Here is a 12319-nt window from a genome sequence, read left to right as displayed (position 1 = left end):
GAGCTGTTTAGGTCATGAGAGCTCCACCCTCATGAACGGATTAATGCCACCATGAAAAGAGCTTGTGGGAATGGGCTGTCTCTCTCTTCTGCTCTTCAGTCCTGTGAGGACATAGGAAGGCATCATCTTGAAACCAGAGACCAAACCTGAAGGTGACTTGATCTTGGATATCCCAGCCTCCAGAACTGTGAAAAATAAATTTCTGGTTTTTTATAAATTACCTAGTCTCCAGTAATTCTGTTATGGCAGCACAGAACAGACTAAGATAGGTGGTTTGTTATGCAGCATTTTTGCATTAATAGCTGACTAACATAGAAATCATCTGCGCACACAGGAAATGGAAACGTGAGAGCAGATGCATTTCCTAGAAAGAAGGCATAAAGCAGTGACTCACCCTGTTTATGGCTTATAGACTGTTTATGGCTTGTGGTTTATAGACTGTGGTGGAGTAAATGTTTGTGTTCCCCCCATCAAATGCATCTGTTGAAATCCTAGCCCCCAAGATGATAGGATTAGGGGGTGGGGTCTTCGAGAGGCAATTAAGTCATGAGAGAGGAACTCTCCTGGATGGGATTAGTGCCCTTATTAGAGAGAGAGCTCCCTCCATCCCTCCTGCATGTGAAGACATAACATGATGGCCATAGATGGCCATCTATGAACCAGGATGTAGGCGTTCACCAGACACCAAATCTACTGATAGCTTGATCTCAGACTCCTCAGCCTCCAGAACTGTAAGAAATAAACATTTGTTGTTTAGGCAGCCAAAATGGACTAAGACATGGATTTTATTGAAAATCTAATAAATGCCTTTATCAGATTCTTCCCCAAAATAGCTTCCTTGCATCCACCCGCCTCTTTTCAGGACTCCATACTATATGAGTCCATCTGATTGGCAGAATCTAAAATATGTCTGGAACTCAAGAAGCAAAGGAGTTTAGGATATGTAGCTTTTTAGCTTTCCAGCCCCTGAAACTCAGGAGGAGGTTAAGATCAACTTGAGTGAGCCAATCTACTCTTTCTAACAAACCACCATGTAAGTAGACAAGCAGTTTAGGGAGGAGAATGAGAAGATGAAGCTGGAGAGAATTAGGAGAAACTGATGTCATAGAAATCATGACAAGAAATAATATGAGGAAGAACGAAATGGTTAATTATTTAAAATGGGTGACGCAGAGAAACACCACGTAAGAATGTAAAGTACTGCTGAATTGGGCAATAACAATGTCCCTCAACACCAAAACAGGAGCTGCTTCATTGGTAGAAAGATGAGAAGGTAGAGACAATGAGTCCTAGAATACTCTTTACAGAGGTTGGTTGAGGAAGGAAGAGGAAGGATGTGGTTACCATCCATGAGACCTTGTGTGATAGTGAATCGTTCCTCAGTAAAGGATTGATAAACTCTGCCGTGGATAGACTAGAAAAGTTTCAATCTTTCTCCTTTGTGTCATTAAAAAAAAAAAAATCCTCTCCCTGTTCTCTAAGCTAACAGGTCTTCTTCTTGGGTCTCGCAAATCATCTTGTGAGTGAACAGAAGTGACTCTCAGATTTTCTTTGTATCTTCTTGTTGTGGAATTATCCTCACCCACAGCACAGGAAAGTTCCCTGAAGTGGCTGTCTCTGTGCTCCACTTTTCTTCTTGCCTCGTGCAACCTGTATCCCATTACCCCCAGGGAAAGCTGTCTCTCTTATTCATCTTCTTTGTCCTAAAATTCACATTAATTTTACATCATACTCACAGTCCTCAACCCCCAGAGTTCCCTAAGTCAAACCATTCTTGGCTTCATGACTTTGGTAGATACTGCCAATAATCTCCCAATATCCATCTTCCCTTCTATTTTTTTTTTGTAAAAGAATCCCCAAGTTTTACACGAGCCCAGCTAGAGACTAATTTCTTGTCTTCTTAAGCAGCTAGATGTGACCATGTGATTCTGTCTGAACCAAAGGGACTCTTACTTGTGCCTTAGGTGATGGCTGGCTGAAGAAATCTTGGGAGCCATATATTGAGCATGATGAAGCTGTCCTACCTACTCAGGCCACTTATTCTGGACTGTTAAATGGGAGGGAGATAAATATAGATTTTAGGTAAGCCACAGTGTTGTTGTTGTTGTTGTTTTTTGTTTTTTTTTTACTTGAAGGGGACCAGGATATGCTACCCCAAAATATGCCACTTTAAAGTAAGGTTTATTTTGACCCGAAGGCAACTGAAAATCAACAGATGTAGAAGAGTTCTCCACCCTCCCTTTATCTGCCTAGAAGTTAGGCATGAATTTCCCTTTGTTACGGTGTCTATCTCCTGTATCAGGAAAAGGAGAGCAACTTACATCACCAGAGATGGAGAGTTGGCACCAAGATAAATCTGCATAACAGACCTTAGGAAAAGAACCTTTATCTTCTGTTAGTTTCCCCCATATATTTCCTAGTTACTTCCCCAGGATTTATCATCCCTTGAAGTTCAAACTTTCCTTTATTAAAATTATATGTAAACTAGAAGTCTAACTACTTCTTTGAGTTTCACTTCTTTTCTGTGAACTCTTGTGCAAATAAATATTAGCAAAAATTGCACGCTTTTTCTCTCATTAATCTATCTTTTGTTAGTTTAATTCACAGGCCCCCAGATACTGAACCTAAGAGGACAGAGGAAAAGTTGTTTCTCCCTCAAAGACTATACCCTAAGTAATACAAGGGTCACAAGGCATATTGCTCTCCTTTATAACAATGGCTCTGTGGTCCAGCTGCCACACAATATCCAAGACTGGTTCCACAATGACAACTGCATCTTTCAGGAACAGCTTCCATAACTTGTTCTCTGCCTATTAGAAGTCTCCTCTGACTAGAACAACATCGAAAGATGTTTCTCTTCTATATCTCATGACATCTGGAGAATTTGGGGCAAGAATGAACAGCACCTTGTAGGATGCTCTTGGAAACTTTGTCTTCTTGGAAACAATATACATATTCCCCATGATCTTTTGGCCTTGGAGTCAGCCAGCTTGCAACAAATTCAAGCTCTACCTACCACTCGACAGCAATGCTACTGAGCTTTTCTGTGTCTCCGTTATAAAATGGGGTAATAATTGTACTTGTCTTCAAAAGTTGCTATGGCAATATTTTTAGGTGAAATTGTTATGCAAGTTTACATTATTATAATTATACAGTTAAATTATTCTGCTTTTGCAAATGTTAGGACAAAACATGACCATGTAAACCAATCCTTGAGCCTCTCTCTGGGTCTATGGAAAAGTCTGTGTCATTAGCTTCACAGTAAATCCACTCTGACTACCTCACAGGGGAATTAGAGGATGACACAACATACAGACAGGGCCACTGGCACAAAGGTAACTTTGTGCTTATTACACAAGGGTGACCCCCCAGATTGACACAGGGCTCAGGGCCAGCAGAGCAAGGGCTAGATTTTAGCTCTCACTATTTTTCTTGGTTGGGGGCCTTTGGCATTGGCAAAACTGGAGGTTGCTGATATAGCTGGGGGTTGGTGCACTCCACCAAGGTCCTTGGCCAACAGGGCGGAGGTGAGCAGGAACCACATTCAAGTCCCCTTTCCTTGCCAAGTTGTGTGTCTCGACATGCAGCTGCATATACCCAAGAATAGGGCATGTTTGGCTTCACACGAAATCTCTGTCTTTCTGCTAAACCCTGCACCTACTTTTCTCTAATGTGTGCAGAGGTGCCTTAGAGCTTGTGGGTGGGCCAGCACATTACACCAGTATAGGCAGCAGCCCTGATCCCTGGCACGCAATAAGCACTTTACAAACCTAAATGTTCCTTTGTGTCCCTATCCCACCCCCCATTCTTTCCTACCTATATAATGTTTTCCTTACTTGCTCAACCTTGTATAACTCAAGGTCATTAAAAAAGTTAGTTTGCATATTTTCAAGGAAGCAATTGGAAACCTAAGTTGCTCCAGGGAATTGCCTTACCAGTGTGTCCCTGTGCTTCCAGGGGATTCCACATAAGATAACATCTTTGGGGATTTTGCCAGATTCCTTTTCTCTATGCACTGGCACACCGTGACAAAAATCCTTCGCTTTGCCAAAGTTTAATCAGAGTCCTTAACCCTCTTGTAGGCTCATATGTGTATTTCCTTGTAAAATCTAGTTTTAGCAAGAACCCTGTTAAGTCAGTTTAGCAAGACCACCGCCTACCCCACCCACCCTCAATATCTGATCAGGTTCTTTGTCGTTCACCATCTCGCAGGTGATGTCTTATCACCCTGGCCTGTCTTCAGCAAGAGTCTTGTGAGGTTGCCTTACACAGAATCCCCCTTACTCCTCAGGTTTCCCGTAGCACTTTTCCATCCACTGACCACCACCCTGCTCCTTGGCTATACATTTCTACTTGCCCATGCTGTATTTGGAGTTGCAATCCCATTGCTGTGGTCCCTATACCTATGGGATGGTCCGAATAAAGTCTTTCTTTCCAGGCTTTATTAATTATCCATGAACAATTTTTTCTTTAACTAGCAGGGAAGGAATTTTCAGTTGTACCACTCTGGGAATGCCCAGAGCTCATTTTAGGCAAAGTCCAGCCAGAGGGCTGTGCCTGGCCAGTCTCAGGTGGTGGTGGTGGGATCAGGTAGCCAAGCATCAAAGTCCTCTGATGTCAGTCTTGCCTTTTGCACCGTGGTGGGAAGACGTGAAGCAAATTCCTCAAGTGGCCAGTTCTCTAAAAAGCAGCCACTAGAGGGCTCTATAGGGGGGCGCTCTCTCTCTCTCTCTCTCTCTCTCTCTCTCTTTCCCCTCTCTCCTCTCTCTCTCTCCTCTCTCTCTCTCCTCTCTCTCTATCTCTCTCTCTCCTCTCTCTCTATCTCTCTCTCTCCTCTCTCCTTCTCTCTCTCCTCTCTCTCTCCTCTCTCTGTCTCGTCTCTCTCTCTCTCCTCTCTCCTTCTCTCTCTCCTCTCTCTCCTCTCTCTCTCTCTCTCCTCTCTCTCTCCTCTCTCTCTCCTCTCTGTCTCTCTCTCTGTCTCTCTGTCTCTCTCTCTCCGTCTCTCTGTCTCTCTCCTCTCTCCTTCTCTCTCTCCTCTCTCTCTCTCTCTCTCTCTCTCTCTCTCTCTCTCCTGCTTTGGACCTTTTCTAGGCTGGTTGAGGGGTTGAGAGTAGGCTTAGGTTAGGGAGCTGAACAGCAGGACAGCACAGGCCTTGCTCACATCACCTACATTATCTCTCCTGAGTGAGTTACCTTGAGGTAAAGGAGCAATTGATGGGCAATTGTCCATCAAAGTAGTCACACATTTAAAATGTTGGTAGTACAAAGGCTAATTTATACTCCCACCAACAGCATTTGAGAATTAACTGTTGATCCACGTACCTCATCAACACTGGGACATGACCAATCTTGTAAAATTTTCAACATGATAGATTAAAAATACATATTGAGCACATTTTCTTATTTTAATTAGCCGTCCATATTTAGTCTGTTTATGTCCTGTTAATATTCTTTGCCTTGGATGGACATTAAAAATGATAGTTTTTAATCCACAAAGTCTCACTGTACAAATGAAATATGGTTTCTGTCTAGCCCTTTCCTACCGGAATATCAAACCGCCTTGGCCTAGTCCTCATTCCCTTCCAAACAAAATGTAGTCGCTTTCTGGTGAAGTCAGTGTTTCCGTGGTGTGTGATAGTTCAGTGTGTCCACAGTTTTATGATTGAGCCTGTAGATTGTTAGTTCTGTCTGCTTTCTAAGACCTTCTGAAGGGGCAGATCTGGTTTGCTTAGTTGCTTTCTTCAGCAAAATGTATACTGTTCAATAAGTGTTGCAACTGACAGATATGTTTCAGCCTTGGCTTCTCCTTCCCAGGGAATAAATCTGATATGTGATTCTGACCACAGCGAATGTGTAAAACAGGGAATGTGGCTAACATCTATGCCACCAGGGAAAATAAGCACTAAAGAGCTGCCCTCTGCTGATAAAAAAGCTTACTAGCATAACTTCAGATTCGTATCTGTAACAACTTATACTTTCGATGGTCTGAGAATTTCTTTTTCACTTAAAAAAAAAAGCCTTGGCTTTCAAGTTATCCATAGTTCTTTTCGAAAAAATATGTGATCAATTAAGAAAACTTAGCAATGTCTTTGAAGCTGTAAAAAATAAAGTAACTTATAACCCTACTATTTAGAGATAACCACAAATAACATATTTTCTATTTCCTCTTAGTCTATATTTTAAGTACATATATACATGTATGGTTTTTTTCCCAAATTAGAATCCTGAGTCTACATTCTTTTCACTTATCATTGGCATTTTCCTGTCATTAAATACTCTTCAAAATCTGATTTTTAAAGGCTAAATGATATTCCACTATAAAGATATATCATAATTTATTAACGAAGTTCCTCCTGTGCCCAGTGTGCTTGCTCATTCTGTCCGCTGCTGCCTCTCCTTGTGCACATGGGGTGCTCGCATTTCCCCACCTCACTTGCAGTTCTGCTGGGGCCATGTGACTGGATTCCAGCTGATAGAGTGTGGGTGAAAATGACTGGCCCGGGGCTAAAAAACTCATGTTTCCCTCCAGCTCTCTTGTCTGATGCTGCAGTGGCTTTGGAGGTTCTAGTTGACATGGCTGTAATACGGAAGCAGCCTAGATTCCTGAGTTACCACTTGGCAGCGAAAAGACCATCTAATCGGCATCAGACTGTATGATCTGAGTGAGAAACAAGCCTCTGTGAGTTACTGCACTTAGCGAAATGATGCCTTAAGTAAACCGACCTAATGGAAGACCTACAAGTGGCTTCCAACTTTACATTATTGTAAGTAAATAGCAATATTTTGGTTATTTCTAATTATGTTGCTGTCATAAATGAGAAATATTTGGGTTATTTTTTCCTATTTGAAGTAAGTGGATAGTTACTATTTTCTTCTGTTTTTGTATAATTTTGTAGTTTTATACAGAAAGCTATTCTTTTTTTTTTTTTTTTTTTTTTTTTAGGTGGCGTTTCACTCTTGTTGCCCAGGCTAGAGTGCAATGGTGTGATCTTGGCTCACTGCAACCTCCACCTCCCCTGTTCAAGTGATTCTTGAGCCTCAGCCTCCAGAGTAGTTGGTATTACAGGCATGCACCACCACGCCCAGCTAATTTTTTTGTATTTTTAGTAGAGACAGGGTTTCACTGTGTTGGTCAGGCTGGTCTTGAACTCCTGACCTCAGGTGATCCACCCACCTTGGCCTCCCAAAGTGCTGGGATTACAGGTGTGAGCCACCACGCCCAGCCCAGAATGCTGCTCTTTAAACAAACAAATATTAAAAGAGTGTGGGCCAGGTGCAGTGGCTCATGCCTGTAATCCTAACACTTTGGGAGGCTGAGGCGGGAGGATTGCTTGGGCCCACAAGTTCAAGACCAGCCTGGGCAACATGGCAAAACCCTGTCCCTACAAAAAATACAAAAATTAGCTGGGCATGGTGGCACATGCCTGTAGTGCCAGCTACTCTGGGGGCTGAGGTGGGGGGATTGTTTGGGCCTGGGGGGTCAAGGTTGCAGTGAGTCCAGATCGCACAACTCCACCTCAGCCTGGGCAACAATGTTAGACTCTGTCTCAAAAAAAGGAAAAAAAAAAAAGAGAGAGAGAGAGAGTGTGTGGAGAGAGACAAGCTGAATTGTCTGCTGAACGACCCTGAAGTTGCCATCTGGTGATGGGCTGACCTGGAACAAGGGTTACCTCTTCCCCATGGGAGGGTCTGTGCCCCAACCCAGCACTGTATGAGTTGAGGCATCTCTTCTTCAGCTCTACGAATCTAATTTCTAAAACTGTTGTCAGGTGCTAGGAGCCAGCATTCTCAGACAATGGCTGCACAGCCTACATCTAAACTCAGGCTATTTGGCACCGAAGGTCTGCCTAGCTTACATGAAGCCCATTTGTTAATCTCAGCTCATACATACAACACTTTAATTTAGTCTCTCTCTGTTAATCATCATTTTATTAATTTTAATTTTTAAATAATATATTTATATAAGTAAAAATTCAAAAGACAGAAAAAGGGAGACTTAAGCCTCTCGTCTCTGACCCTTAGGCACCCAGGGACTTTCCTAGAGGAAACTAATTTTTTTTTTTTTTTCCTGAGACGGAGTTTCAGTCTTGTTGCCCAGGCCAGAGTGCAATGGCGCAATCTCGGCTCACTGCAATCTCCGCCTCTCAGGTTCAAGTGGTCCTCCTGCCTCAGCCTCCCAAGTAGCTGGGATTACAGGCATGTGCCACCACACCCAGCTAATTTTTGTATTTTTAGTAGAAATGGAGTTTCACCATGTTGGCCAGGCTCGTCTCGAACTCCTGACCTCGTGATTCTCCCGCCTCGGCTTCCCAAAGTGCTAGGATTACAGGTGTTAGCCACCGTGCCTGGCCTGTTTTTTGTTTTTTAAAATATATCTTAAGACATATTTTACCCTTTTCTATCCTCTTTTTCTTTTAAAAAATGCATCCTTTATGAACTGTCAAACTTTTATCCTTTGCCTATTTCAGTGCAAAAATTATTATATGACATTCAATATCTTTCTTTATATCTGGCTCCAAACCTTCTTTATGAAGAATGTTTTACTTCCTTCCAATAGACATCTCTCTTTCCATTCAGCAGGCCTGGGAATTGCCTTTTCAATAAAGTCTGTTTTTCTTTGTTCAGATCTTTCTTCCAGCCTGGAATGTCTGCCTCACTGCCTAACAGTCAGTCAGACATCTCTGGGTCTTCTTTGGTTCCAGCAAGCAATTTAGTTTCTTCCTCTCTTTAAACTGGGAAGTACTACCTTCCTTTCAGCTCTGACAAGGTTATACTTAGAAAATGGGTCTCTCCTCCTTCCAGTTTCCCTGCAACTCAGAAACCCATTCAGAGCTTAATCAAGCCAGCACTGTCCCTGGAGACATGCAGAGCTGGATAGTGCTAATGAAATAGTTGGTAAAAGGATGCCTTCACCAACAAAGTATGCTTGCAAACAATCTTGCTGTTCCCATGAGAAAAATCAGCCCCCTTTGTCAGGAGGAAGATCCCCTTTCAGACACACCCTCTTGCTCATTTCCTATAATTCTGTTGTTATCTCTATTATCTGTCCTAGGCTTGTACTTTTTCTTTCTCGTAGCTCTTAAACCCCTCCTCCTTAACAGTCAAAAGTCATCACTCCTCTGAACTCCTGAAAGACTATTGCCTGTGCTTCTCAATCGGTGCTTATCACAAATAGCGTTGATTGTCATAGTCCACAAGTGGACAGTAAACTTCTTGAGGACAGGGACCAAGGCACAAGTTGTTTTATGGATTATCCAAAGAACCTAGTGCAATACCTTGTATATAAGCATTTTATAAATATTTATTGATTATAAATTGAATATAACATTCAAAAAATAACAAGTGATGCTTCTTTTCCAGCAAGGCATTCTTTGATTTCAAAAATCATTTTTTTTTTTTTTTTTTTTTTGAGACGGAGTCTCGCTCTGTCGCCCAGGCTGGAGTGCAGTGGCGCGATCTCGGCCCACTGCAAGCTCCGCCTCCCGGGTTCACGCCATTCTCCTGCCTCAGCCTCCCGAGTAGCTGGGACTACAGGCGCCCGCTACCACGCCCGGCTAATTTTTTGTATTTTTAGTAGAGACGGGGTTTCACCGTGTTAGCCAGGATGGTCTCGATCTCCTGACCTCGTGATCCGCCCGCCTCGGCCTCCCAAAGTGCTGGGATTACAGGCGTGAGCCACCGCGCCCGGCCAAAAATCATTATTTTTAAGAAGTAAAAATACCAGTGATAAAAAGCCAATCTGCACAGACAGCTCTGAAATGAAAAGCACAAGCTTCTCTTACTCCTCATCCTTCATCTTTATAAAGACCTTCTCCACAAGAATAACCTGTTACCAATTTCTTGTAATCCTATCCAGAACATTCTTATGTATCTACTCCTTAAATAGATGAAATGGATATACTATATACACATTTCTGACTTCTGCTTTTTCACTGAGTTGTGCATGATGGACATATTTCCATAGGTGCACACATGTATAATCTTCCTTCTTTTGAAAGAATGAATCATAGTTTTCAGTCTTCTATTGGCAGATTTTTAGATTGTAGTTCTTTGTTACTACAATATTCTTCTAATGAGCATTCGTGTGTTTGTGTGTGTGTATATAATTTTGCAAGTATGGATGTTTGTAAGCCTAAATATCCAGTCAAGCAGAATATTCTTTAACTTTTTTATTCTTTTTAAAAACAGGGAAGATTTTCAGAAGAAATTGCCTATTGTCATCTTCTTTTTTTTTGAGATGGAGTCTTGCTCTGTTGCCCAGGCTGGAGTGCAGTGGCACCATCTCGGCTCACTGCAACCTCCAGCTCCTGGGTTCCAGCGATTCTCCTGCCTCAACTCCCGGAGTAGCTGGGACTACAGGCATGCACAAGTACGCCTGCTAATTATTGTATTTTTAGTAGAGACAGGGTTTCACCATATTGGCCAGGCTGGTCTTGAACTCCTAACCTCAGGTGATCTGCCCGCCTCGGCCTCCCAAAGTGCTGGGATTACAGGGGTGAGCCACCATGCCCAGCCTGTCTTCTTTTTCAAAACATTTACAATTTTATGTTTAGGCATCATGTTCCATGATCTTATGATAGGAAGATAAGTTCTTATGATTACTTGTGGTTTGAGAGCTAAGAAAATTTATATAATAACATTTCTTTCTTTCTTGGGTGTGCCATCATTTTCTCTCTTAGCTTGGTTGCTTCGTATTAAATTTGAATAAACATGTTTCCCTAGCCTGTTCCCCATATACTTCCTGTGGGAGTATGAAAACTATCTGACCATTATTCCAAAGTGACTAAGCATCATAGGCCACAGTTTTATAATGGATAAAATAATTGCCATTGCATTATAATTGGACAAAAGGAGCTACATTTAAGTAGCTGATAAGATTGAGTATAAAAGTGAGTGCCTTTAGGAAGTTTTTGTTTTAGTGTACATGGAGGTAAGTTAAGCACAAATAAGATAACAAACATAAAGGTATAGCTTACTGTAACTCACTCAAATGAATTTTGTGTTTAGCATTTGAACAAAGTTCAGAGGAAATCCAAGAATGCATTTAACTATTCTCCTTTTTTGATTAAAATTCTTTCCTTTGTATTATAGTGGTATTAATATTTATTTAAGCCTTCATTCTAAAGTGATGTTCAGCCATAATAGATTAACCGTACCTGATTTCAGAAGGTTTTTACTCAATTTCCAGATTTAGGTCTATGCAAATGTATTTCAATCTTCTGAAAAACTGGGTTGCATCCAAAAGAATGTTCTACTGGAGAGAAATCTAATTTAGCAAAGGAAACAGTTCATACTAGCTCCTCCCAATAACCCAGCCACTTAGCAGACATAACTACAATTGCAGGGAGTGCTACTTTCAGCCATTGCTGAGTAGCTCTGTTTAATTGACTGCCCCTCCCCAACATATAACAATATAAAACACTAGAAAAATATTGTTAAAAATTGAAAACAATTATCGGCAGTGGAGAGTGACCAACACCAGGCAGATTGTGGAGGAAAGTCAACACTTGGCAGAGGGCATGGAGCAACTTTCCCAAATTTTATGACCCTCAGCCCAAGACTAGTGCATGTCTGTGCAATGTGAGGTAGCTAAAACTCTGTTAGAAAATATGCAATATTTCTAGTTTGAAGAACCAGGGGTCAGGGTTCACAGCAACAACATTATTTGGAAAGTGAGGCGGGAAAACATAAAGGAGGGAGCAAGAGAGGAAGAAGCCCAAATTCTGTATTTAAAATAAATACCAATTATGGGATAATCTCTGAACCATGCTTGTGCAAGGCAAACTCAAAGCAGCCTGGTTAACATTAAAAAGTGAATTCAGATTTGAGCTTCTACTTACTGTAAGCAATATCAGGTTTGCAGTTCGAGTTTAACCACACTGCTTGCCATTTTAAAAGATAATCAGTGTCATTGGAGGAATAGAACAGAATCTTCATCACATAATATTTATAATGCACAGGTTGCACTCCAAAATTATTTGACAATCCAAAAATAGGTAAATAAAAAAACCAGGAAAATGTAATCCATTCTTATAAAAGAAAAAAATCAGTGGAGATTGACTAAAAGATGATGTAAATATTGGAATAATGAAGCAATGTTTTAAAAGCAGCAACTATAATAACTATGCTCAATGAAGCAAAGGAAAATATGTTCATAATAATAAAAAGAATAGGGACAACAAGTGTAGAAATAGACAATATATTTTAAAAGAACAGATTGAAATTCTAGAACTGAAATATACCATATATATGACACAAAATTTACTAGATGGATATAATAGCCCAACGAATATAACACAAAAGGAATTTGTAAGCTTAA

This window comes from Pan paniscus, chromosome 4 (assembly GCF_029289425.2).
Source record: "Pan paniscus chromosome 4, NHGRI_mPanPan1-v2.0_pri, whole genome shotgun sequence".
Classification (NCBI taxonomy): domain Eukaryota; kingdom Metazoa; phylum Chordata; class Mammalia; order Primates; family Hominidae; genus Pan; species Pan paniscus.
This window is presented reverse-complemented; position numbering follows the sequence as displayed.